Consider the following 27,201-nt stretch of genomic DNA (forward strand, 5'->3'; position numbering starts at 1 on the left):
TTTTTTATTTACAATATGCATAAAACCCATCTAATGGTCCAGAATATTCATACATAAACCAAATTTCTTATACAATGTATTTCCAATTATTTATGGATGGCTAACCTTAACACATTGTCTAATAACTAGCCATTCCTAACCTAAATCTAAAATTATGTAGATTTTTATTTTCTGCGTATCCCAAATTGAGCCTAAGGGCAAGGTCATGGCTGGTCCAACTACGTGCTAGGTCCACCTCTCCCACTGGAGTGACCTTGCGCAGGAGTCCCGGTTGCCCAGAAGGTTACCACCCTTGGGCACCCCTATGCACTCAAATACTACCCCCAAAGGGCTGTGCTGTTATGCCAACTTGGAGCACATGTGCCAGTGTAGGGATAGGCCCAAAGGACTAGCAGAAGTGGAACTTCTCCACCGCTGCACTCTCCACACATACCGGCGTTAAACACTCCCTGGAGTTCCTTGAGAGACCACTGTCCCCCCAGGCATCCCCAATAACAATGGTGATGCCTACTAAGTACCTTAAAATGTCCCACCAATCATGACCTTACCGCCACAGGCCAGCATAGTTAACCGACTATCTGCCCCCCCTCACAGAGATGTCCTAAAGTCATGCCCTGTCTTGTGTCCCTACCGACCATGCTAACAAGGTCTCTAGGAAAAAATTTATTGCTCAGTTTAAGCAATGACTGATCGATGGAGTTTCAGAGCTAACCGGCCCATACTGGATGATCGGCAACTCAAAATTCGGACCTCGCTAGACGTACCAACATGTTGCCCGTGATGTGAAGAAGTATTCATGGTCCTGAACGGCTCAACCCCTTTCCATTGTAACCTCAGGTTGAAGTGGACCAAGCGTTGATTGAGTGCGGGAGTCTGAGCTAAACAGCCCAGGTCTGTGATCAGTGACTCAAAAAACTCCCTCTTGGTTAGTCGGACCAAAACATTGTCACCCAGATGCAGATAATTATTAATGTTACTGCTGATGATGATTCCTAGCTTTATACTAAACCCTTTAGCTCTGCAGGGATCTGCACGGCCACTGGCCAGAGTCTACATCCCTGCGTTATAGCTCCTAGCTCACCACAACGACCCCAGGGGGCGGACACCCCCTGCGTAACCATGGTTCAAGCATGCACCTTGAATGCACCAAGTGTAGGCCCCCTTTGCCCATGGAACAACATGATAACCCGGTTGGTGAGCCCTACCCTCAAACCTATCTGTTCACAAACATGTTGGACTTGCTTTACCTACCCATGCCTTAAGCATACCTTATTACCTATGCCTCCATCGATCTGTCATCTCGGCGTGCACCAGAGTTACCCTTGGATCTGGCAAGAGACTTGGCTCCCCGGGCTTCCCCCTGCGTCACATGACAGGAAAAAACAACACACTATCATAAGACAGGAAAAAACATCCCCGGATGCAGGAAACATCCCAGGCATAATCCTGTCTAAAGCAATTCCATGGTGGCTACACACCGCCCCACTTGCCCGCAGTATGGCAGCTGCCATCTGGTCTTCTTCGATCCAAGCATACAATAGGGGCAGATGAAGACGTTGCATGCTCACGAAAGAGCAGCCCAGTATCAGCCCCACTGTACCTGTGATGACAGGAAAACAGGAACACTCCAACGTCCCAGCTGACGCACTGCTGTATCCTGCCCTTCACCTGTGTTGATAAGAAAATATTGTAAAGATTAAATGGCAGAAACATGCTAAATTATACAATAATGCTTACAAGAATCAAACAGTCCCAGTCCCTCCTTTGACTGCCTGTCCCACCACCCATTTTTCCTGCCGTCCCGGTGACTGCATCCTACCAACAATGAACACCAATATATAATCCCTAGAACCCATCTGTTGCTGCCAAGGCTTACTGTGCCCACCAACGAATAGGACAACCTTTTTTTTTTATGGACATCCTGCCCTCGAAAGCCATGCTTAATATGCCAAGCTGCCATCTGCTAAACACTACCAATATATCCTTCCTGCCTCCTTACCAAGAAGGCTCTCCTACTCCTCGCACCCCTTTGCGAACCAATGGGACAAAGCTTCCTTAAGCCGACAAGCTTAAAAAAAAAAGGTTGGCTGCGATCACCACAAGTTTCTTTTATCCACCACAAGTAGGACACTGTTGATGACCCCTGTGTACATCGACAAACATGCCTGCCAATACCAGAGCAGAATTAATGCAATCAAAAAGCTAGATAGTCCTTCCGGGAAGGATGACGGGGCAGGAATCAAGCTGCGGGTCAGGAATATTAACACAGCTGCGGTTAACATGAAAGGTAGGGAACAAAGACACTAGCCAGCATCTCAGCGACCATTAACCAACGCATAACAAAAATGGCGACCCCACTTCAGTTAGAACCAGACTACTAAACATGGTGGAACAGATTTTATTACCCACCTACTAAAGTTGACCACTCGCAACAATCCATGAGGGTCATGCAACAGTCTGTGGGAATAGACTACTGTTCGGAGCATGATTTCTCATTATTGCAACTGAAGCTATCCATTTTATTAAGCCTTGACTCTCACGCTTCCCACGTCAGACTTTGTAACTTCGCACACCCGCACTCTTAATTAGAGAGGCTACGGTCGCATACACTTGCTTCTTCTTCAGGTTGCCTGCGGAAAAACTTCTATTGACATGTATAACGCATTGTAGGAAACCTACTACTTCTCACTCTAAAAGTGACCCCCACTTCGATCATGGCCATCCCCGAAAAGGGATGGACAGAAACCTATATTCCCCCATAGGTGCAAGGGCATCACAATGGAGAAAAACTGTCAGTACCAGAGATAAAAATGCCGCCTCCCTGACCACTGAGTAAGGGGGGACCTCCTGATTAGAGGGATGAGGGGCACTGATGACAGGTGGCAATGATAGAATCCGAGGAGGCAGACATGGGGTGCCAAAAAATGATTGTCGCACCTGTGCCACCAGTGTTAAAGCCGATCCTGATCCTTGTCCACCCAAACACATAGTGGCTTGCAACTGTTCCGGAATGTGCCTCAGCGCCTGTTGCCAGTGAAAAACACCCCCATGTGGAAAATGCAACACTACAAAGAAACAATCATGAGGTGTTGGCAAAGAAGCCAGTGAGTCGGCAGGAAAACAAGGCATCACGAACCGTTATAAACTCACTCTGAGTCTCTGTTCCCTAATACCTGCTAATTGTTAGTAAATATATGGCCTGTCATGTATTTACTTGTTTTTAATGTTCATGGAGTGCTCAGATGTGCTCATGGCCATCCTTTTCCTCACATGCCCATGAATCACACACCAAGAATGCTCAGCAAATACCAGGGGTACCACCGGATGCCAGTGATGCCCATCAGAAGAGAAGGATGGTCACAAAGTGTTGATATTGGCCACCATGATGCTAGGGCTACCATTCAGCTATAGGAAGCCATCATTATGCCAAAAGTAGTGACAATATCCCTTCCCCCACATCTCAAATGGTGTGTCTCTCTTAAAAATGTTAAAATGCAGAACTGTGATGCACTTGTTGCAACAGAATATTAATTGTTTCTAAATACCAATAATGACACAGATTCATATTTTTGAATCACAAATGAATGTGAACTCATTAATGATCGTATTTTCTCAGCCTTTGTGAACCGGTGCATAGCATAGCTAAAAACCAGGAGGAGAGGGGACTATGACTGAATCACGAGAGGTAATCCCATCTGCTGTACGGACTGAATCCCACATTTACACAAGAATTCGAAGGGCAAACTGCTGCTTTCATTATAATGGTGGGCTTGATATACATATACATGATATGCAAATTCAATGGAAATATAACAGCAGGATACCATGACCAGGATTTCTCAATCCTTTCCCACCACTGTATGCAACCTTGATCTCCCTGCTCAATTGCTCATCACACAAGTATCATACCGATGCAAACCAGAAATCACCCCCTTCCCAAAGTGCAAAGCCGATACAATCAGACCTGAGGAATCTCAGCACTGTCCCATTTCCTGCCCCCTCCCCACAGTCAAGGCTTTCAAGGGATCAGTGTCTCTCCACCAAAAATTGTGACAACCCGAGACAAAAGGAACAAACAAATGAACCACAAGACTCAAACCAAAATTAGTTCAGCTCAAACCCCCCGACAACTCTGGTCCATTCCAAGCTATCTCATCACTGCTGAAGATACAACCAACATACAAACCATTGAAGGGACCCTGCTCTGCTATACCAAAATCTTAGAGTCAAAACATAGTAAATACATCCTTCAATGACTTAAAAGCGCAAGAAACCTATATTTGCATTGTGTTCACTCCCATTGAATAAAGAATTCCAAATTACATTCAGATGAGTCATGAACATGCCATGGTGGCCATGCTACACAAAAAGGTCCCTCCGCAGCTCCCACACCCATCCCCTCTCATTCCTAGGGTCACGAAAGTCCCCAGCTTGAGAAATGTCTCCCCTTTTGCCTCTTGAACACAGGAAGAACGTAGTGCAGGCATTGATCACCTCCAGACTGGACTATGTCAATGTCCTGTACCTGGGCCTACCTGAGTATTTGCTCAACCATTTACAGGTGGTCCAGAATGCAGCCGCCAGAGCGGTTCTTTTGCTTAAGCCCAGGACTCATATCTCCCACACCGCAAGGCTTTACACTGGCTCCCTGTAAAAAAGAGGATCTGTCTTAAGGCTCTGGTGCTATTCTTCAAGGCCCTATATTTAACGGTGCAGAGTATTTCAGAAGGAGAGTTACGCACTAGGTGCCACCAAGAACCCTGAGGTCCTCCACGTTGAGTTTGGCATCAGTCCCTAGGATACACCACGCCCGATCGGGCGGCCGTTCCTTTCGGTTCCATGGAGCCCACGCCTGGAACCTTTTCCCACTGGCTCTAAGGAAAGTGACCGACATAGTAGTTTTTAGGAAAAGGCTTAAAACCTGCATTTTCCTTAACTAATTCCTGGTCTCCCACTTTATGGGGTTGCAGAGGGTCTCATACAGTCTTGTCAGCACCGGGACACTCTTTCTGAGTAGCTGCACGCTCTATGAATGCTCTTTCATTCATTCAGCGCACCCTCAGAGCAGTTGGCACTGTCACTTTGCTAGTGTGCAAAGGGTCTCCTGCAAAGAAGACACTCACAACACAACTCAATACCAAAGTTGGCGACAGAGACTCACTTTCCCTTTACCTCTAGCCCCTGGGTCAATTTGTTTTTTTGGGGGATCAAAGCTAGCCTGCTATGCAAAGGTTCTGCAGCTGCAGAGACCGACATAACCAATGAAAATACCAATCCATGTAAGAAAGCAACACCCAAAAGCTTCAAAATCATGAGCACCCCACTCTGGGCCACCCGCCATCATGGTCTAAGTCTGGCCAACAGGCCGACTCAAGAGCGAAAAGTGTCTCAATACTCCTTTAAAGGGACCAAAGGTCCAGCAACCATGCAACCACCATTGCTGTTCACATTCTATACTCATCCTCTAACAAGACACATGATGTGAAACCACACCCATGTCCCATGCGCATGGACAGAATCATCCCAGTGTGCATGCCAGGCCCCACGAAAGAGACATTCACTGACCACCGGACGACCGCTGTGAACGTCCCTCATGCGTTCAGACCTTATCTTCCTACCCGCACCTCTTGCTCCAACGCATGGTTACTCACAAACTTTCTCTCGGGGGGGCAAATTTACATTGTGGTTTGTGTCCGAGGGCCACACAGGTGGGGGCGGGGCTAGAGCAACAAAAAACCTGTGACCATGAGGTTGAACACAAGTCCCTGCAGCGGACGCCTTCGTCCACTGAGCCACCAGACCCGGCATACACACATCTCTCTCTCTCTCTCTCTCTCTCTCTCTCTCTCTCTCTCTCTCTCTCTCTCTCTCGCCCTCTCTCTCCCTCTATCTCCCTCTCTCCCTTCCTCTCTCCCTCCATCTCTCCCTATTTCTCCCTCTGTCTCACTCAGACTGTCTCACTCCCTCTCACTCCCTCTCACTCCCTCTCTCTCCCTCTCTCTCCCTCTCTCTCTCCCTGACTCCTTCTGTCTCACTCACTCTGACTGTCTCACTCCCTCTCTCTCTGTCTCCCTCTCTCTCTCTCTCTCTCTCTCTCTCTGTCTCCCTTTCTCTCTCTCTGTCTCCCTCTCTCTCCTTCCCTCTCTGTCTCCCTCTCTCTCCTTCCCTCTGTATCCCTCTCTCTCTCTCTCTCTGTCGCCCTCTCTCTGTCTGCCTCTCTCTCCTTCCCTCTCTGTCTCCCTCTCTCCTTCCCTCTCCCTCTCTGTCTCCCTCACTCTGTCACCCTCCTCACTCGGTCACCCTCCTCACTCTGTCGGCCTACTCACTCTGTCGCCCTCTGTTGCCCTCCCTCCTCTCTCCCTCCTCCCTCCTCCCTCCCTCTGTCCGTCACCCTCCTCCCTCCCTCTGTCTGTCACCCTCCTCCCTTCCTCCTCCCTCCCTCTGTCTGTCACCCTCCTCCCACTGTCTGTCACCCTCCTCCCTCCCTCTGTCTGTCACCCTCCTCCCTCCCTCCTCCATCCCTCTGTCTGGTGCCAGGAGGTGTCACCAACCCCGCCCCTCTGTTATCAGAGACCGGCACAACCACCATAGTTGTGGCATGCCAGAGTCTTGGTTGGTACCTTAGTATTCATTCCCACAATCTAACACACAGCATACACTCTATTAATACTGACTCCTCCACTCGCCACTGATCTCACCGCACATCAGACTTCGTCAGTCTCGCCCGGATTACGTTGCCTTCCGTTCTCAGTCATTGGGCTCTATTTTGGGGCTTTGGGGTTCTAGGTTTCACTTTTCTAGATTAATTTTAGATTCTCCCCTCGCTTCACGTGCTAACCATCCTACTCTGCTACCACCTGAAAGGGCTGGGCACATACCGCCTGATTCATCAAGCTAAATTGCACTCGCAAAGGGCAAGATTCTCAGAATCTTGCCTTTTGCGAGTGCAATTTTTGCATTTGGGATTCATCATCCCAAATGCAAAATTCGCTATTTAAGAATTCGCACATTTGCGAAGAATTGAATTTAAGGAATCTCTATTTGAGATTCCTTAAATGCAATTCATGAAGCATTTTAAAATTGCGAAATTGCAATTTTGGGCCGCTATTTACCGAGAGGTCAGACCTCTCGGTAAATAGCAAAAACTTAGAAAAATGCATTTAAATGCATTTTTCTAAGTTGCATGTTACACACACACATGTCCTTTGGACAAGTGTGTGCGCAACACCAATGTAGATTACATTTCAGGGGTGCTACAGGGTGTCCTTTGGACACCCCTGCACCCTTGAAATCGCATCCTTATTTGCGATTAGCTAATTGCTAATCGCAAATAAGGAATAACTCCCCATGCATTCCTATGGGCCTGTAGGCCCATAGGAATGCATGGGGAGTTATCTAATCGCAAATAAGGAACATGTAGGAATCGCAATATTTATTGCAATTCCTACATGAATCCCGTTTTGCAAGTCCTTAATAGCGATTCGTTATGAATCGCTATTAGGGGCTCGCAAAACGGGAGAATGATGAATCAGGCTGATAGGTTCTGGACCTATTCTAGAGTCGCAATCCAATGGTTCTTTTTAGCAGCATGTAAGCGTACAGTGGAGAAATTTCATTATTACTGCCAATTCACGTTTATTCTCCATGTTACTTTTCAATGGGCCACCCCAAAATCGGTCCAAGGTTGCTTGGTTCCAGTACAGGGAGGACAAGGCCTGGTAGTTCAGGCTGGACTGTTTCCATTGGGTGCAGGGTCAAGACTGATTTGCATATGGCTCGGTTGAAACTGGAATGGCATGGTGAGTGAAAGAACGATGAATTTAGGCCCAGATCTCTGAACTGGGGTGAATGCATGACATTGTTCAGCATTATGTCCATCAATTGTTCTTTTTGCACTTGTCACCAGAGTGGGAGGGGCATGCCCAGACTTGGGTCCCATGCTCTCCATTCCACTGGAGTCAAGCTATCCTGGCTGATGAGGGGTGAAACCCTGAAACTGGTCCTAGGTTGCTTGGTTCCAGTCCAGAGAGGACCTGGCCTGGCAGTTTGGGCTCGACTGTTCCCATTGGGTGCAGGGTCAAGACTGATTTGCATATGGCTATGTTCAAACTGGAATAGGATGGTGAGCAAAAGAAGATTGGATTTAGGCCCAGATCTCTATACTAGGATGAATGCATGACATTGTTCTGTGATGTATTCCTATAGGTTCTGTATCGATCCCCCGATTCCTGACCCTATTCTGGTTAACAAGTTAACTAGCAGCCATCCCATGAGGCAGAAACCCCCCATGATGCAGGAACCGTTATCTGATAAAGCCACACTACGGCACAGGAACGTGTTATCTGATTAAGTCATAACGCTTGCCATCTAATTAGACAAGCGATATTCCTCCAGCCCCTGATAAGGCATACGGAGTTCTCAAAACAAATCAAACCTATGACAGACCTGGGAAAAACCCTGTGGCCATTGTTTTGATTTCACCGAGAACTTCAGCAAAAGAATGTGCTAACGACCAGGTCGTATGACATCCTTATTGACGTATCTATGTCTATCCTTACGTCAATCTCGGCACCTTAAAGGTATAAATATTACCGATATTGCCCTATGCAAACACACGCGGTGGTGACGAGATCGGAGCAGCCAGACTTGCCGAAGCCCAGAGCAGAGCAGACCCCGCTGGTGCAGCCCCGCCTTCCTGACGCGCTGAGAACGAGACGCTGCTTTCTCCTGCCGAGAAATCCAGCTCCGGCGCTTCCGGGTAGCCCTCGCAGGCAGCCTGGAATATCGAGACCAGAGACGAGAGATACCATCCCTCATTCATCCTAGATTCCAGGTACAGAACTGAATAACCCCTCACAGAGAATTCTTTAGTCAGTCACTTGGCAAAACAAACTTAACTTAAACTGTAACTTTCTATTCCCGCCCACGTATTAGGCTTAGGTCAGGTACACGGGGTAGGCGTAGTTAGAAACACCAGTTGAGTACGATTAGTCAAATGTAAATGTGTATGTATTCATTTTATTCATTTTATTCATTTTAAACCTTCATATGGCTTAGAAACCATATCAATGTTTTTACAGTATTATTTTATACTTCTGCTTTGATTGTATGCACTTTACTTAACCATAAGTATTGCAATAATATCGATCCATTTCTCTTGTATGAGAAAAGAGACTGATCAATAAATAACATCTTTTATTGAACACGCCCGTCTCTTCCTTTTCTCTACAATCTGGTGAGACTAAGAATGCACGTACTGACTGAGTAAAATAAGTCGTCTTTTGTTTTCACACGACTCTAGAGATACACTCTTGATTAGGGGAGAGCAAAGTTGTCATGTTCTATGGTTGTCAGAAACTAAATCCCTTCTTGTCTATCCAGGGAGGTTCAACTCCTCCTTGCCTATTCGAGAAAGTTTCTAGAGAACTCTGAGCTAGCTGGCAAAACCCAAAACTTTAAGTCTAATATCGACAGTAGTAGACCTAGTTAACGTCTGGTCTAGGCCTATACTATTGAAGGTATTATTCCAATGCGCAGAGCCTATTGGGATAATAGGAACTACACTACATGGCGCCCAACGCGTTTGGAAGGGCGATAAAACTAACGTAAGACATTTAGAGTAACTCAGTCGTGCTTTTTCACTCAGACCCCTTTTCCCATAATACTCCAAAGACGTCTGGAGTGGGTAAAAGGTAATATCCGCCAGACCTCGCAGGAGGAAACTCCTATGTATGGTCCTTGGTTTAGTCAACGTTGAAGGATACACTGTTCCAAAATATTGTGCATCTAATCTTTGTTTCCATAAGAAACCTGATCTGCAAACAAACTAAATAACCTTCCTGTCGGTAAAATGGTAGACAGTGATGAAGAAAGAGAGACAGTTAGGATAGCAACTGAACTCGCAGCAGTTGATAATGCACTGCAAGATGCTGACCCGGATATAATACTCATCCCGGTCATCAAGAGGAAATCTATAACTTTAAAACTTATAGAAAATGGACGGACACCTAGAGGTGGCACAGTCATATTCGTAATAGAGGCACACGAATATCGGCAGACAGAGGTATTCTATTCATGGATAAACTTTCCAGCAGCAAACGCTGTAACAAAGCACTTCCACCATTACAAAACAGAGGAACCTCCTGAAGAATACACTCCTTTCGAGGAGGTGGAAGTACCACTTAAATTTCAAGAGCACCTGCTCTTGTTTAATGGCGCCCTAAAACACAACAATCACATCACCAGGCTCGGTCCATTAGGTAGACCAGGAGCAACGTGGCCGGTCCTAGCCGGATACACACCACATCCAGACATCGAAAGAATGTCTGCAGCAGATCTTCTAATACAACTAAAACAATTAATAAAAGTACATAGACAATTAGTCCAATATGTAATGCGGACTTCAACAATCCAACCAGCAATTAAAATTCCACAGCTGACCCCTCATCAGGGGAACACAAATAAAATTACACCACAGAACATACAGTCCTGCCTAGGTAAAGTACCAGCTAAAAGGGAACAAATACCATTCTGGTTAGCACAAAAAATCACCCAAATAGAGGCGGTGTTTCCAGACACCACCCCGTTAGAAAAACACAGGATTCTGACTATCTGTCTTCCAATGGGAATCGCACCACACGTGGAGGACTGTGACACTTGGGGTACAGTCTTTGCTTCCATCTACACAAAAACGCACGGTGTTCCATCCATTTCGGTAATACCAGATGTGCTAAAACAAATTCAAGACGAATACGGTCCAGAACCCGCTTTAACTCTTGGTATGAAATTACTAAAAGACTTCAAGCAGGTCTCGGCTATATTATTAGCCAACATAAAGGGAGAAGCAGCAAACGTGGCGATCCGCCAGAGGTTAAAGGAGACAGATATAGCAGACCAACCAGCTGAAATTGCCAGAATTATAGAAAAATCCTATGAGGAACTAGGTAGAGATAGTTTAGGTGGAATACCAGTAAAACCACAACTGATTGAAAGTCCTGAAAAAATATTTTTTAATAATAATTCAACATCACAAAAAAAGAGCTGGGATGGAAACAAACAATCCAATCCTAAAGAAAAGAAATTCCAGTCCAGAGGAAGGTCTCCTCGGCGGAGAGAAAAATCTCCGAACCAGAGACACAGGTCACCCCAAAGTGACCCCTCTGGGAAAAGATATAACCTTAGAAATAGGGATAATATAAAGAAGCCTGATAGATATCAAGACATTGATACACGTCCCTCTCAATCTTTTCAGACTTCCTCGCAGAAATCGGAAAGAAGAGGACGATCAGAACAAAGAGAAGAGCACGCCAAGTCCAAAGACAAGGAACCTGCTCATCTAAAAAAGAAATTACAATTTCCAAAAAAGAAGGTAGCCAGTATCAAGGTAGTTAACAATGCCGAGAATACTGAGGACACAACTGATAAACGGAGAATGGGCTCAGACAATGCTAGACAGCGCAGCAGAAGTGAGCATAGCTCGCAAAGTCCTTATGAATCATCTGGAGACAGTGGACACGAATGAATATCTTCAAGTGGAAACTGCAGACACCAGAGTTAGCAAACCTCACAAAATATATGAAATAACTTTACGTATAGAAGGGGATAAGACTAGAAAAATAAGGGGACTATTTTGGGATAATCTCTCCAAGGGCTATGACATCCTTCTAGCTGAAAAAGACTGGCCACCAGAGTTTGTCAGGGAGTGCCCTCATGGCGAAGAAATAATTATGCCTGCCTTCTCAAATCATATCCCAATTCATAAAAAATACACACTTGCCAGAAAGTGGGCAGTAGCTCAAGCTCCTGCTTTATATAAAAATCATGTAGGATGGGATGAGGACTCTCCTCCTCACAAAATCCAGTTAAAATCACAACCTACTGCACAAAGACAGTACCCAATTAAGCAAGAAGCTAAAAAACAGGTAAAAGAAATCCTAGATCAATTAGAATACCAGGGGGTGATTGAAACTTGCACCTCACAAATAAACAACCCTTTGTTTCCGGTCTCCAAACCAGACAATTCATATCGTCTAGTTTTGGATTACCGACACCTTAACTCATGTTGCAAAACTTTTGCAGTGCAAAACTCGCATAGTGCTGCACTAATGAATAACATAGTGCGCAAAAAATACAAAACAACATTAGACATCTCTAATGGATTCTTTTGTCAAAACATAGCACCAGAGAGCAGATATTTGTCTGCATTCTCAATAAATGGCACTCAAAAACAATTCTGTCGGTTAGCCCAGGGGTACTCTCAGCGAGAGTAACAGAATTACTACAAACATATGATGACGAAGCATTATCTTATGTCGACGACATATACTTAACAGATGATGACTTGGATACTCACTTGAAGAGAGTGAACACCATAATACTTGGGTTCGCAGCAGAGGGTTACAAATTCAACTTTAAAAAAAACAGAATTGCCCATCTAACAGTCCTGTTCTTAGGATACGAATTATCAAGTGAAGGCAAAAGCCTGGCTGACAATTTCCTAGAGAAATGTGCCGTACTCCAAGCACCTAGAACACTAAAAAACCTACAGTCAATTCTAGGCTTCCTAAATTTCGGAAGAACATACATCGCAAATTACGCAGAAAGGGTCAAACCCCTTTATGATCTAATAAAACCAGATTTTAAAAGAACCAATTGGACTCAAATACACACAGAAATTTTGAGATCCTTACAAACAGACATGTTAATTAAAACAAAATTAGAAACACGTGATAACACACGCAATCTTGTGATTCGAGTCATCCCAGGAAGATGCGGATTCACATACCTGACCTCTAATGAGGGAGAAAAGGTACCAATTGCATTCAAATCACACTTGTACACAGAAGCTGAAAAGAAATTCAGCATTAAAGAAAACATTGTTCATGCAGTTCAAACCGCAATAGCTAGAGAAAAAGATCAAGCGGACGGTAGACGTATCACAGTCAGAACAGCAGAATCAGCCTTTGAGGCATTAACAACACCTTGTAATTTACCAACAACAACATTGAATCCGGAATGGATACAATGGGTGAATTCAATTACAACGGACAAAGTATACTACTACTTTGATCCAGAACTAAAGGAATTGAAAAATCTAGAATATGAAAGAACATTCCCTCTGCCTATCGACATTCTGCCCTTACGACAATACGCTTGTGTAATCTATACAGACGGACATGCTCAACCCTCCGTTTGGGGAGAACAAGCATACAACCCCACATGTGAGATTACAAAAGAAGTGTGGCGCGGAGGTAAACTAAGACCTCTATTAACAAAAACACACTCAGTAGAAACTAATTCAGAACAACAGACTGAAATAATAGCATTGAAAATGGCGCTAGATAATGCGGATCGCGAATTCCCGACACTTATAGTGTCCGATTCATATTACTGCGTCAAATCATATAACAACGATTTGCAGACATGGATTCAAAACGGTTACAAAGATGACACAGGTGCAACAATAAAGCAAAAACTGCTTTGGGAACAAATAGGTCTTTTACAAAAAGAACTACCAAAGACTCACGTGACACACTCACTGAGTCATCAGCGTGATGGCGTTCACGTTGCAGGGAATTCATTGGCTGAGACAGCCACAGCGGTAGCAACTAAATCGGCTTCCGTAGCTCGAAAAAAGCGTACAGTGAAGTATATTGACAGTGAAACAGTGCTGGCGGTGAAAACGTCATCAAAAGGCGACTGCTCAGCGCTACCGATCAACTATCCACTCAATTATACATACATAATCGATGCAAACTCCGTCCCTTTTGCTCGAATCCCTGGAGTGGGGGATAGAGTGATTCCAAACATGGACAGGAGAAACTTGTTAATAGCAGACGCACATATGGGCGAGGGTCTCAGACACCTCAAACTAAAAGATTCTCTGGAAGAATTACAATCAAGGTACTGGTGGCCAGGCATGAGCCTGCATCATACCATTTTTGTAAAGAACTGCCCAAACTGTAACAGAAATCGCAGTGGTGAGAGAAACGGTGTAATACCGTGTCGTTTCACTCCAGAAAAGATCAACAGTAAAAAGCAAAGCGTCCGATTAACATATACAGGCTAGTTTCCACTTATAATGTAGATCATCAGCACTCGGCTGACGTCTGGACTGTTATACAAAGATTTGCGAGTCTAAATGGCATATACGCTAGAAGCATGCTACGTTTGACCATTGTTTTCAATCTGGCCCTCCAGCCTGAGGGGAAACATGGCCAAGTGAGCATAGCACAGCGGGACTCTTCTCACTTCCTTCCTGAGGGATACGGGATGGTGTAAAGAAAAAACCAAGGCATAAAGCTATCTATAACAGAAAGGATATTAGGTTCGGGAGCTGGATGGGTCAAACATCTAATAAGTGTCCAACGAAGTCTAAATAACTTGCCAAGAAATTCTCTGAGGGGATTCAGTCCGTACGAATTATTATTTGGAACTAGGATGTTAGTCTTAGATCTCGACAGTCAGACTTCAGTGGTGAAGGAAAAAAGCTTTGATATCAAAGATCGTTTGGCTATTTTGCAGGACTTAAACGAAACAAGAAAAGACCTGAGCAACATAAAGTTGAAACAGCAGCCAACAACCACTGAAGAACCACCACCTGTCCCAGCAAGACCTGTCTGGATTCCAAAAGTCGGGGATCTAGTCAGAGAAAAGATCGCGGTAAAGAAGGAATTTGGGCCTTCTTACAGAAAAGCAGTTCCTGTCTTGTCTGTCAACGGGACAAGATCAGTTGTACTACCGCCGCTTGCTGGTAAAAAGGAGAACCGAGTTGTATCCATCGACCTGGTAAAACCACAACATGTGGCCGATAACAAATAGTAGGCCAAGTGGACTCCCGAGAAGTAGTAGAACACCAAGATTTGCTACTAACACAGGGGTTCAATCTAAGAGGCTAATCACATTCGAAACGCCTACAGAACTACAACAAGGACTATGCAACAATGCAATGGAACTTAGACCTCTGAAAACCCAAATAAAAACATTTAGCAGAGACACACCAATCTATAATGAAGTAACAAACGACTATGCAAGAAACATTAATCCTGAAGCAATTGGAACAATTGACAGAACTGCATCCGGCTACTTCATAAACTTCGATGATTCCTCTGAAGGCTTCACTGAATCAAAAACACAGCCATCAACAAAAACCTTTAAAGATAAAGTTAAAGTACTTTTGAAACAACTGAAAGAAACATATCTAATTTCTCCATGGATTGAATTTTGGGTGGGTTTTGGTGCATTTATCCTCATACTTTGGCTCATCATGGTACTAACTTTGGGACGCTTCATTGAGGGAAAATATGCTAAAATGGACACAGCAAGTCAGAAAATCAACTTGATCCTCAAACCACACACATCTTCACACGTCGAGAAAAGAGAACTTTCTTCAGTCAACTTCACAGCCAATCCTATACCGGGTGGGGTAGCATGGGACAAAACTGACTACGAAATTTATGGTCCGGTTGAAATCCTGAAATATCCACACCCAATTAAGATCTCATTGAGTGACTTTGTAAAACCAAGCTCATTTGCTGATGATTGGGACTTTGAAAGTATAAATAATATGATGTCTGACTTAGTGATGTCTGCTAAATTTACCAAACATGATTATTTGCAGGGTTCGACAAATTATGATAGTATGTACTGTTATAACCACTATGGTAACCATTTTCTACATAGATCTGCACAACCTAGAAATGTTTTAAATTATAATCAATGGGAACATTGTGCAACCCCTCCAAAAGGAAGCTCAAGAACCGTTTATGACAAATATTCATACTTTTCAGGTTTTAACACAAGTAATGCTGAAACATTTTATTTCAAATTGTCAAATAAGACAGGGACAAAGACCATGATAACAAACACAAAATTGATATATTCAGACTCATTCTTTGAACAAATGAATACTTTTGGTTTTGATTATTGGGACAAAAATGTTGAAGTAAAAAGTGTTTGGGGTACAAAAGAATGGCAAGTACAGGGTATAGAATCTTTGTTTAGAGCCTGCATGATCCCAGAACAAATTATATTTTTGAATGACACTTTTCAACAAACTACCTGTCTTGGCTTAGCCAAAATCAAAGACTTAAATAAACCGTCTATTCCAAAACCAACAATGAACAGCAATAGCTCCTCAGATGAAGAGATAGACGTAAATTATGTATTAAACCAAAACAGAACACATCCTGATTGGAAACAGTGGTTGATCTGGCCCACAGATACTAATAACTGTCAAGACAGATTCCTGAACAAAACACAGGGGTTCAAAATGACCAGGCCAGACCCTAAATATTCCCAAAGACAACACCCAGGAATAATAACCACCTACAGTGTGGGCAAATTATGCCTTCAATGGCTACAGACTTCCACACTGGCAGAAATTAAGCAACACCTAACTTTACTTACTGATGGTGCTGACTTGCGTGATTTCATTATGGGACCGCGCAAACAGCGTCAGAAACGTTTCATAGCAGCCTCTGTATATGCAGCATACAACGAGGCCTGGAAGGTGACTCAAATTGAGACAGCAGAAAGAATACGGGAAATTGACCGTATTAATTTGGAAAAATCACTTTCTGTAGTGGACAATGGGTTAATGACTCTGTCCTCCAGAATTTTTTCTCTGGACAGCATTGTGTCTTCAGCAATCGACATAATATCGCAAGACTTACTGTTGTTACAACACGGTCAGTCTCAATTGCGTTCTATTGTACAGCTTGGCTGGACGTTACAAAATCTGCGTTCAGGCTATGTGCCTTGGCGTTTAATCAACACAACGTCACTATTCAATATCTTTAACCTTACTGATAAACAAATCAGTATGGCCCAGAAGGGTGCTGATTATACAATCCTGAGCATTGAGAAACTCGAGAGATTACCAGTGACAATGTCAGAACGACCTGTCAGTGAATGGATAATACATGGGATAATTAATATTCCAATATCAACCTTCAGGTTTCAATACTGCCAAAAATATATACAGGCTGGCATGTACGAAAAATTGGGAAAGGGGTACATTAAAACAACATGGAACTTGCCCTATTCACATGCATGTGTCAGTAATAAAGGCCAGAAAGTGTTTCTTAGTGGCAATAATTGTGCAATGTCACTGAGCGGTACACTTCTGTGTAATGGAATTAGTTTGCATGGAGCCTGTGAAGGGAACTCAAATAACCTTTCATGTCACCAGCTAGGCGCACCTGCAACAGAGATAGAACCATTCTTTCAAAGACTCTATAATGGGAGTTACATTCTAATTGTAGATCGCAGATGCTGTAGTCTTATGCCCGGGACTCCTTATCTCGTAACTACGACTGCGAAGGTCAAGTGCTGTGGACGCTTATTGTTCCCCAGCTCCCTTCCAGACAGGGAGGCAAGGGCATGGCCCAACTTGAAAATTACTTCTATTCGAATAGATACTTTAAGCAGAATGAAAACAGTGCTTCTTCAGACGCCGACCAGACTCACGTCATCAAAAGAAACGTATGATCTCCTAGTCGCAAGGACGACTGCAGAGATTCACTCCTTATTATCAACTAATTCCCCCATACATTTCGCAGAAATCCTGAATGAAATCTTAAATATTTCTGATACCAGTGGAGTCTCAAAAGTATTTAAGACAGTATTTTCGATGGCATTAACACCATTCAAAGCCATACTGGGTATTTTTCCAGATTTCGTCCATTCGATTTTTGGCGGACTTCCCCTCATTTTGGGACTAATTGCAGGAATCCTATTCTTAGTCCTTATATTTCGTTATGGCAAACCATGTCACAGACAAAACACCTGCGACAAGGGAAGAAACAATCCTAGCCATTGGATACCGGGACCGGATATCAAAAATCCTGGGACTATCCCGGCTTAGAGACCTGAACATGACTTGGTTTCTTTCATTTCGACCAATGTGGCATTGATGTGTTTTACCTGTATTAAGGTGCTTGCTATGCGGAGAAGAATGCGTGTTAGACACCTGTCTGACTCTACAATCAGATGCGCCAATGGATGCAGAAACATTGTTGAGTCCAATAAAGGCTCATGCTTTGTGCTGCCCTCAACGGCTACCAATCCTGATGACGGCATTCGTGGAAACTTCACCACTACGATTAAGGGGTAGTGAAGTTCATGATGAAAGCAGCATTGATCAGGTACGACCTTCTGTCAGCAATACTAATCAAAACGTCAATGGAGACAATCATGCGCACGAATGCATGGTTACACCTTTTTCCGAGTTAGTGGAACTCTCCCAGGAAGCTGTTGACAACTTTTTCGAGAGTCTAAATGATATGATGTTCTCACCAGAGCAGAAATAGAGACTTTTGAGCAAGCTCGCACACGGCGTTCCCTGAATTTGGCCTTCAACTAGAATAGCAAAATACCATGAACAATTTTCCCTCCAGTTCACGGACAGCAATTTTTTTTTCTCAGCAGCCCCAAAATATTTTTACGAATTTTTCGGGACACTTATTTTCTGCTTAAAGTAAGAACTATTCTTAGAGAACTAAGATTTCTATTTTTAGATACTTTATAGACATTAGCTGCCCGCTGGTATGTTCATAATTATTTTATTCTGTGATGGAATGGTCTCGAAACTTTTTTCTGTATTAAGAGCCATTTCATGTGTAAATTCTCATATACAAATTAGTGATAATGTATAGATATGCGTGATTACTTTAGCATTATTGTACAGCTTGAGTGCATATATTACATGTGACTGTTTTTTCCGTATATTGGATAATTTCAAAATGCATTTATGTATTTTGGGGTGGTAAGGTATACACGATACTCTACAGTATGTTTTACTATGCATAGATTCGTAAATATGTCCATAGTTAGCGTGGAGTGGGTGTGATGTATTCCTATAGGTTCTGTATCGATCCCCCTATTCCTGACCCTATTCTGGTTAACAAGTTAACTAGCAGCCATCCCATGAGGCAGAAAACCCCCATGATGCAGGAACCGTTATCTGATAAAGCCACACTACGGCACAGGAACCTGTTATCTGATTAAGTCATAACGCTTGCCATCTAATTAGACAAGCGATATTCCTCCAGCCCCTGATAAGGCATACGGAGTTCTCAAAACAAATCAAACCTATGACAGACCTGGGAAAAACCCTGCGGCCATTGTTTTGATTTCACCGAGAACTTCAGCAAAAGAATGTGCTAACGACCAGGTCGTATGACATCCTTATTGACGTATCTATGTCCATCCTTACGTCAATCTCGGCACCTTAAAGGTATAAATATTACCGATATTGCCCTATGCAAACACACGCGGTGGTGACGAGATCGGAGCAGCCAGACTTGCCGAAGCCCAGAGCAGAGCAGACCCCGCTGGCGCAGCCCCGCCTTCCTGACGCGCTGAGAACGAGACGCTGCTTTCTCCTGCCGAGAAATCCAGCTCCGGCGCTTCCGGGTAGCCCTCGCAGGCAGCCTGGAATATCGAGACCAGAGACGAGAGATACCATCCCTCATTCATCCTAGATTCCAGGTACAGAACTGAATAACCCCTCACAGAGAATTCTTTAGTCAGTCACTTGGCAAAACAAACTTAACTTAAACTGTAACTTTCTATTCCCGCCCACGTATTAGGCTTAGGTCAGGTACACGGGGTAGGCGTAGTTAGAAACACCAGTTGAGTACGATTAGTCAAATGTAAATGTGTATGTATTCATTTTATTCATTTTATTCATTTTAAACCTTCATATGGCTTAGAAACCATATCAATGTTTTTACAGTATTATTTTATACTTCTGCTTTGATTGTATGCACTTTACTTAACCATAAGTATTGCAATAATATCGATCCATTTCTCTTGTATGAGAAAAGAGACTGATCAATAAATAACATCTTTTATTGAACACGCCCGTCTCTTCCTTTTCTCTACAATCTGGTGAGACTAAGAATGCACGTACTGACTGAGTAAAATAAGTCGTCTTTTGTTTTCACACGACTCTAGAGATACACTCTTGATTAGGGGAGAGCAAAGTTGTCATGTTCTATGGTTGTCAGAAACTAAATCCCTTCTTGTCTATCCAGGGAGGTTCAACTCCTCCTTGCCTATTCGAGAAAGTTTCTAGTGAACTCTGAGCTAGCTGGCAAAACCCAAAACTTTAAGTCTAATATCGACAGTAGTAGACCTAGTTAACGTCTGGTCTAGGCCTATACTATTGAAGGTATTATTCCAATGCGCAGAGCCTATTGGGATAATAGGAACTACACTACAGTTCTGCATTGTGTCCATCAATTTTTCTTTTTGCATTTGTCACCTGAGTGGGACAGGTATGTCCAGACGTGGGTTCCATGCTCTCCATGCCACTGGAGTCAAGCTATCCTGGCTGATGAGGAGTGAAGCCCTGAAACCGATCCTAGGTTGCTTGGTTCCAGTCCAGGGAGGACCTGGCCTGGCAGCTCGGGCTGAACTGTTCCTATTGGGTGCAGGGTCAAGACTGAGCTGCATATGGCTGGGTTCAAACTGGAATGGCATGGTGAGCAAAAAAACAATGGATTTAGGCCCAGATCTCTGTACTGGAGTGAATGCATGACATTGTTTTGCATTCTGTACATCAATTGGTCTTTTTGCACTTTTCTAAGGGGTAATCACATCAATGTTCAAGTTAATATATTTCAAAATTGTAATACTTCATGTTGATAAGACAATAGATTATATGTGGCTGCACTCAATACTTGTGATTATAATGTTCCCCTAAGAATAAAATGTGATTTCCATACATCAATCATATAAACTAATCATGAAGGAAATTCGAGCTTATCATTTGCAAACGTTTCAAGGGGGTGTACTTGTCCCATGTGAATGTTCACTGCAAATGTTTTCAACTGCACCCACTTATCACACGTGCGTTTTTGGCCGAGCAGGAAAAAGCAAGAAGGAGTCTTATAGATTAAGAGCAAAAATGCAAACTGTAACAAATTGACAACGTTAGACACGAGTTACCTTTTCTAATACACAACCAGAATTAACTGACGCTCTTTTCATAAAAGTTTCTAGTGTATCAAAAATCCACGGTAGCAACTGGGCCCAGCAGAATCCATCTGTAAGTGGTCGGCTTCGATTTTACCTAGAGGGCACAAACTAAAACGACCGTGTTAAAAAAAAGAATGGCAAGTTGAGGATGACCTTCGAGTACATGTGAATGTATCTGCCAATGTAACTACAAATTGGTAAACAAGGCGCTACATAATTTCTCTTTCTCCCCTTTTGGCTGAAATATTGTATTTTATCACTGCACAGGCCTAAGACGCCATACACTTTTGATGGAACCATTGAACTGCATTTCGTTTTCCAGGAGTACAGTACACAAATAAAGACAGAAAGCAAACACAAGCTGGTAGCGGTGTCTATTGTTTGACATTCCAAGCACCCTGCCCCCTTCAGCCCGCGATGAGGATTAGAACATTTTCCCCCAAATGGGTTTTCTAAGCTCCTCTTCTGTTTGTCCTGTCCAGGGCTCAAACAAGACAGATCGCCAGTGTTGCCGCAGACAGCGCCCCGCCACCCTCTCGGCTAAGTGAAATGCTTGTTCCCGAGATTACAGTAATTACAACCGCAGCGTGAGCTCTAAACACGCGCTAAATGAAACATCAGCACGTCAATGGGCAGATAAACAGCGCATTCTTGCTTTAAGACAACCCCCCGGGCAGCCCTAACAAGCGCAAATTGACCTGCCAGCTCGGAACGAGCCTGCTCTTCGGGGCCCAGAGTTAAAGTGGATGGTTGTAGTTGGAGGGGAGGCGCACTCAGAGTGAACACGGTGCCCCCTAAACCCACAGTACGACAGTATGATTTATGGGACCTGCCTAAACGCCAGGGCATACCGTCTCTCCCCTGTGGCGGCACGGGCTGGAGGTGACAGAGGCAGAAAGAACGGGGCGCCGGGCACATGTCAATCTCCCGTGTGTGTGTAATTAGCTCCATTTTGTCACACAAATATTTGTTGCAGCTACTGAGCAGCGGCCCCGCTGTAACATAACATCCCTACGCAGTGATTTACGATGTGGTTCAGTTTCCAGCGGTGAAGCGCTTCCTTTCAGTGGCTAAATGATGTTTTAAGGCTATCTTTGGACGCTTGCCTAGTCTGGAACTTTCTGACGTAAGAGAAAACGAATTCCGCAAAAGTATAACTTGAACACATTAAGGCCCAGAATTTAGGACAAGTGGCATAACCTGATGTGGTAAACACCAACCAACTTGGAATTCTGACCCCTGCACAAACAGGGTCCCCTTGCATCCGACCCCTTCACAAACAGGGGTTAAGGTAGAGGTCGCTAAACACCGATCCTCTTGTAATCAGGTCTTTCGGTACTGGTCACGCGTGTTTTCCGGTTCCTGCGTAAACCTCGGTCTGCGCATGTGTCAGAATTACGAGTTGGGCGATATTTACTGCATCTAATAATTACCGGGTGCACTAAACATCTAACACTTTGGTCAAACCTTGCGGAATTTAACAGGGGGAATGTGCATGGCTTTCACTGCACCCAGTTCCAGATTACCAAATAGGCAAAGTAGGCACCCACCTATGGGCCCCACTCCTTTTAGGGGACCCACACTATGGATCAAAATAATATTGATTTGATCTTGAAAGAAAATTACAATGAAGCTTTCTTAAATTTTTTGCAAGGAGGGCTCCAAAATGTCGTCTGCCTGGGGGCCTCCTCAGGGTTTTTTTTATTACAGAGTTTTATATAGCGCAAACTTGACCCCAAGGTAACGGGTATCAGAGCGCTTTACATAGCAGCAGTTGCATTACATAAGGAGACATTCATTAGGTTTTGCTTGGCAATGCGTACGAAGTACCCATGCGCTAGCAAAATCTTATGTTTTGCTCTGTGGGGTCGGGTATCCGCCCCCTCCTCGCCCCCTCCTCCCATTGGCTAGCTCCATAAATGGAGGCTAGCCATTGGGAGCCGGATCTGTCCGTCAAGGCCGGACCAGATTCGGGGGCGTTCCTGATATTTTTTCCCTCTCCACCCACTTCGGATCGTCATCGCGGCGGTGGGTGTGTGTTATTTTTTTTTTTCGAGTCGCCATTTTTTCTTCATTTTACATGCGTCTGTTGTTGGAGTTAGTTCAACATTCGAGTTCACACGAAGCGATCAGGGATCAGGTAAGGAGTATTTTGTTTAAAAATGTGTTTTCACTTTGTAAGTTTAGGTATTTTGTTGTGTCCCTGTTCCCGCCCCCTCCCGCTGTCCTTGTGTCCGTTCCGCCCCCCTCCCCGTGTGTCCGTTCCGCCCCCCTCCCCGTGTGCCCGTTCCCGCCCCCCCCTCCCCTTTCACTCTCCGTTGCTTGTTTTTTTTTTACTAAAATAGGCTTGCAACACAGACATATTCTCTTTTCAAAAACCGAAATGGTCATGCAGCAGCGATACCCCATGGTCAGACAGGATATAGGAGGTCCTTGTACACTTATGTGAAGCCACGCGGTCACTGCAGTAACTAACTAACTGACTGGTTTCTCCATGTTGCCTCTTGGTATATTCAGCAACTTCTGTGGTGGGCAGAAGCTGAGGGAAAGCGAGGATGACAAAGGCGGCGCACCCCCATGTGGTAATGGCCCTCTGGAAAAGCCACTGTGGCCCCTCAGTTAAGCAACAATACGACTGAAGTCTCAAACTAATGGCTGAAAGCGTATAGCTGGGCTACTTGTCGAGCCGCCTGAGATGTCATTCAAACTTTGGTGCTACGGAGGCAGAACAATGGAAACTCTTCTGGCTGGTTTTCATATAGGCAGTTGTCCTGTGAGGTAGGTAAGTGGAGCAGCTTGTGGCGCACACAGACCGTGTAAAGCGAATAGCACCGTTCCGTGGCGTGAGGTAGAGAAGATAACAAGACAACCTCAAGTGAGGTCAGTGCATGATAAGAGGCAGAGGTGGGAATGGACGAATTACGCAGAAGATAGAGCCGAGAAGCGCAGCAGTAGCACGCTGTGAGGTACAGCAGAAACACGGGTGCGAGGTATATGCAATAGTACTGTGGAGTGGGTAGAGGAAGCCTGTGATACACATGGGGCAGCGCTGAGAAGTAGGGGGGTAACACTGGAAGGATAGCGCTGAGAGGCAGGCAGGAGCAGCACAGTGAACAGAAGGGTCGTGTACAGGCCAGGGGCAGCACTCTGAGGTACCTAGGGAATAGCTGGGTGAGGTACAAGTACACTGTGCAGCGAGGTACACAGTGGTGTGTGACACACAGCCAATAGCATCTCTCTGGGGTCTGTGAGACCCGAGTATATTCCCATCTCTGTGTTCTTGTGTTAAACTTCCATATAGCCTGGTCGCATCCCCCTTTGGGGCACTCCTCAGATGAATGAAGGTTGTAATTTTCAATTAATGTTTCAACACATTTTTTAATTTTCAAGCTATCTTTAACTTTGTCTCCAATGCATTTCGAGCACAAATTGCTCACAATTTTTTTTCCTGCAATGTATTCAGAAAGTCAGCGTATATTCTTTGTTATAGGAACTTCTCCCTGATTAAGAGCAATTTGTGCTCGAAATGCATTGGAGACAAAGTTAAAGATATCTTGAAAATGAAAAAATGTGTTGACTTCACTGCTTCGATCAAAATAAAAAATCCCCATAAATGAATAAAATTCAAAAGAAAGAATCTAATGCAACTTTTTGTATGAACGTTTATTTCTGAAACATTAATTGAAGATTACAACCTTCATCTGATGAGTGCCCCAAAGGGGGGTGCGACCAGGCTATATGGAAGCACAAAAATATCATTGATTTCATAGACGTTTTAGGACATAAACGTCACCCCAGTGTGCACCCATTTAACTTAATAACATTTTTGGTTAACCATTCAAATTTTGTGAATATTGAGAAACCCAGGCTGTGCGCTAAATCCATCTGCTTTAGATACTTGTGTTAAACTTCCCATACAAACGAGCATGACGTCAAATAAAATGCGTCATGGTTATACGAATGTTACAGGCTTTGAGACAGTAGAGCTTCCGCTCCTTTCCTTCGATGATGCGCAGCATCAATTTAACGCGACAAATGTTTGGGGTTCCATGCCTCAATTCCACAGGAGTATATTTACACAGTAGCGTGTGAACGATGGAATCCCAGTCGAAAACGGCCCATCAATTTGTAGAGGTGGTTCCCAGTGCAGGTTAATTTTCAATTAGCTCAGGTGTTCACTCACCATGCCAACTGAATTATACATATGAAAGGGATATGAATAGATGTACTGGAAGGTCTACTGCATATACTAGTGAATACAGTCATCTCTATATACAGAAAAAAATGAGTTATATTTAGAGGGGTCGGAGTGGGACGCAGTGGGTGGATGGATGCATGATGGATGGATGTATGCATGGTGCATGGATGTATGGGTGGATGCATGGATGGGTTGTTGGTTGGATGGGTTGGTGGATTGTATAAATTGTTGAGGGATTGGCTGTATATATGCATCTATCCATCCACCCATCCATGCATCTATCCATACACCCATCTATACACCCATCCATGCATGCACCCATCCATGCATCCACCAACTCATCCATGCAAGCATTACAACAAGAGCACATAGCTCTCCTTCGTCTCTCCTCGCCCCCCCTTCCCTGAGCCCGCAGCTCTCCTTCGCCTCTCCTTGCCCCCCCCTTCCCTGAGCCCACAGCTCTCCTTCGTATCTCCTCGCCCCCCCTTCCCTGTGCCCTGCCCTGCTATTGTAAATGACAATGCCATTTATTTATGTTAAAAAAAACATAAATAAAAATAATGTCAAGAGCAATGCCAATAGCTCTAACTTTAACAAAGGCAAAACCATTGCATTGTAAATGCTTGTTTTTGTAAGGCGATTAAGTGATTTGCCCAGAATCACAGGATATTCAGTGTCATTGCTAAGACTCAAACTCAGAATTAATAAGAAGAATTAGCAATACGTTCACATCACAAGGAGACTGTTCCCTCCCCCTAAATGCCGCTCCATTATTTTCTTGGTACAGGTGTGTTCTAACATCAAAACACACCTGCAATAAAAATATGTTGCTTTTACTCATCTGTTTTGTGTTAGCGTCAAAGTGCTTACTGCTTAGGAAAGCTGTCCAAATGCACCTTTATGTGATTACCTTTCCTCGTTTAATTACATAACTCATTAGGCTGCGATGTATCCAGTGAGGACTCTCCTCAACAAATAAATCAATGACAACATATGAGCCGATAATATACACGGGATTTGCAAAGGTCATATTTATCCCTAACAAAGTACAAATTTAACTTAAAAGTCATTTGTGTATTTAAAGGCAATCTTAACAATTTTTAGACAACAGTAGGAATTAATCATATAAAACTCTCTACTATCACACACGGGCAAAGCACCCACATGTTCCTTTTTGGGGGAAGATCCTGAGAAACATCCGTCCGGACACCAGATCAAGAGACCTCCAAACCCAAATAGATCTTATGGTCTATTACAGAGAAGCCAAAGACCAAAGGCCTGTGTTTGGCCAATATCTTGATCTCACCGACCCCACACTTGGGGGAAATACTGAATAAAAAATACACAGATCAATTCCTCAGTGCTACTAGGCAGGGATTAAAAAAAAAATCAGGAATTTTATTCTGCTCTCCACCAATTCGACAAACTAAGTAATAAAGTCCAAAACAACATTTCAACTAACAAACGTATCCTACTGATCATTAAAATAATGGATTAAGGGAGCCATATAGATAGTTGACCCGGCGAATGGGTTGAGCATGCACATGGGGTGCTTTGTGTCTTGCACCTATTTCGAGCACTGTAGCTCCTTCAATGGGATTTTAGTCAAGTCGCATGAACCAATATGGTCATACACCATTTAGATGATTCTTTGTTTTGGGGCACCAAATACTCCAGCAGGAGTGAAGACTTATTGAACTAATTTGCAAAACATATTAACAAGTTCTAGATACTGCTGGCAGCAGAAAAACCCTCCAGCCCAGAAACTTGCCTAGTTTTCTTAGGGACTGAGATTGAGTTGCAGATTGTGGTGTGTTGGCTACCACAGAAGATGGTCCACGCCTTTAAGAATGAACATTGCCCGTCGCCTCCTTTTTTGGCCTTCAATTTACAGGAGGGAAAGCAGCACATGGAGGGATATTGGACCACCAGCGCCGATGGGATTAAAAGGATCCCTGTCTGGCTCCAAGTCAGTAGTTAAATTATTGGACCCTCCCTCATCACCCAATTTGGCATGG

General features: G+C 44.0%; 1 long non-coding RNA gene across 1 annotated transcript in view; it reads right to left on the bottom strand.

Annotated features, from left to right (window-relative positions):
- Window positions 1–27,201, bottom strand: part of LOC144784503 (uncharacterized) — a 318,124-nt gene that overhangs the window by 235,403 nt on the left and 55,520 nt on the right. Inside the window, exon 2 of the long non-coding RNA XR_013601654.1 lies at window positions 1,601–1,668. This is a non-coding gene — a long non-coding RNA (uncharacterized LOC144784503). The remainder of the gene's footprint in view (window positions 1–1,600; window positions 1,669–27,201) is intronic.

This window comes from Lissotriton helveticus, chromosome 10 (assembly GCF_964261635.1).
Source record: "Lissotriton helveticus chromosome 10, aLisHel1.1, whole genome shotgun sequence".
Taxonomy (NCBI): Eukaryota; Metazoa; Chordata; class Amphibia; order Caudata; family Salamandridae; genus Lissotriton; species Lissotriton helveticus.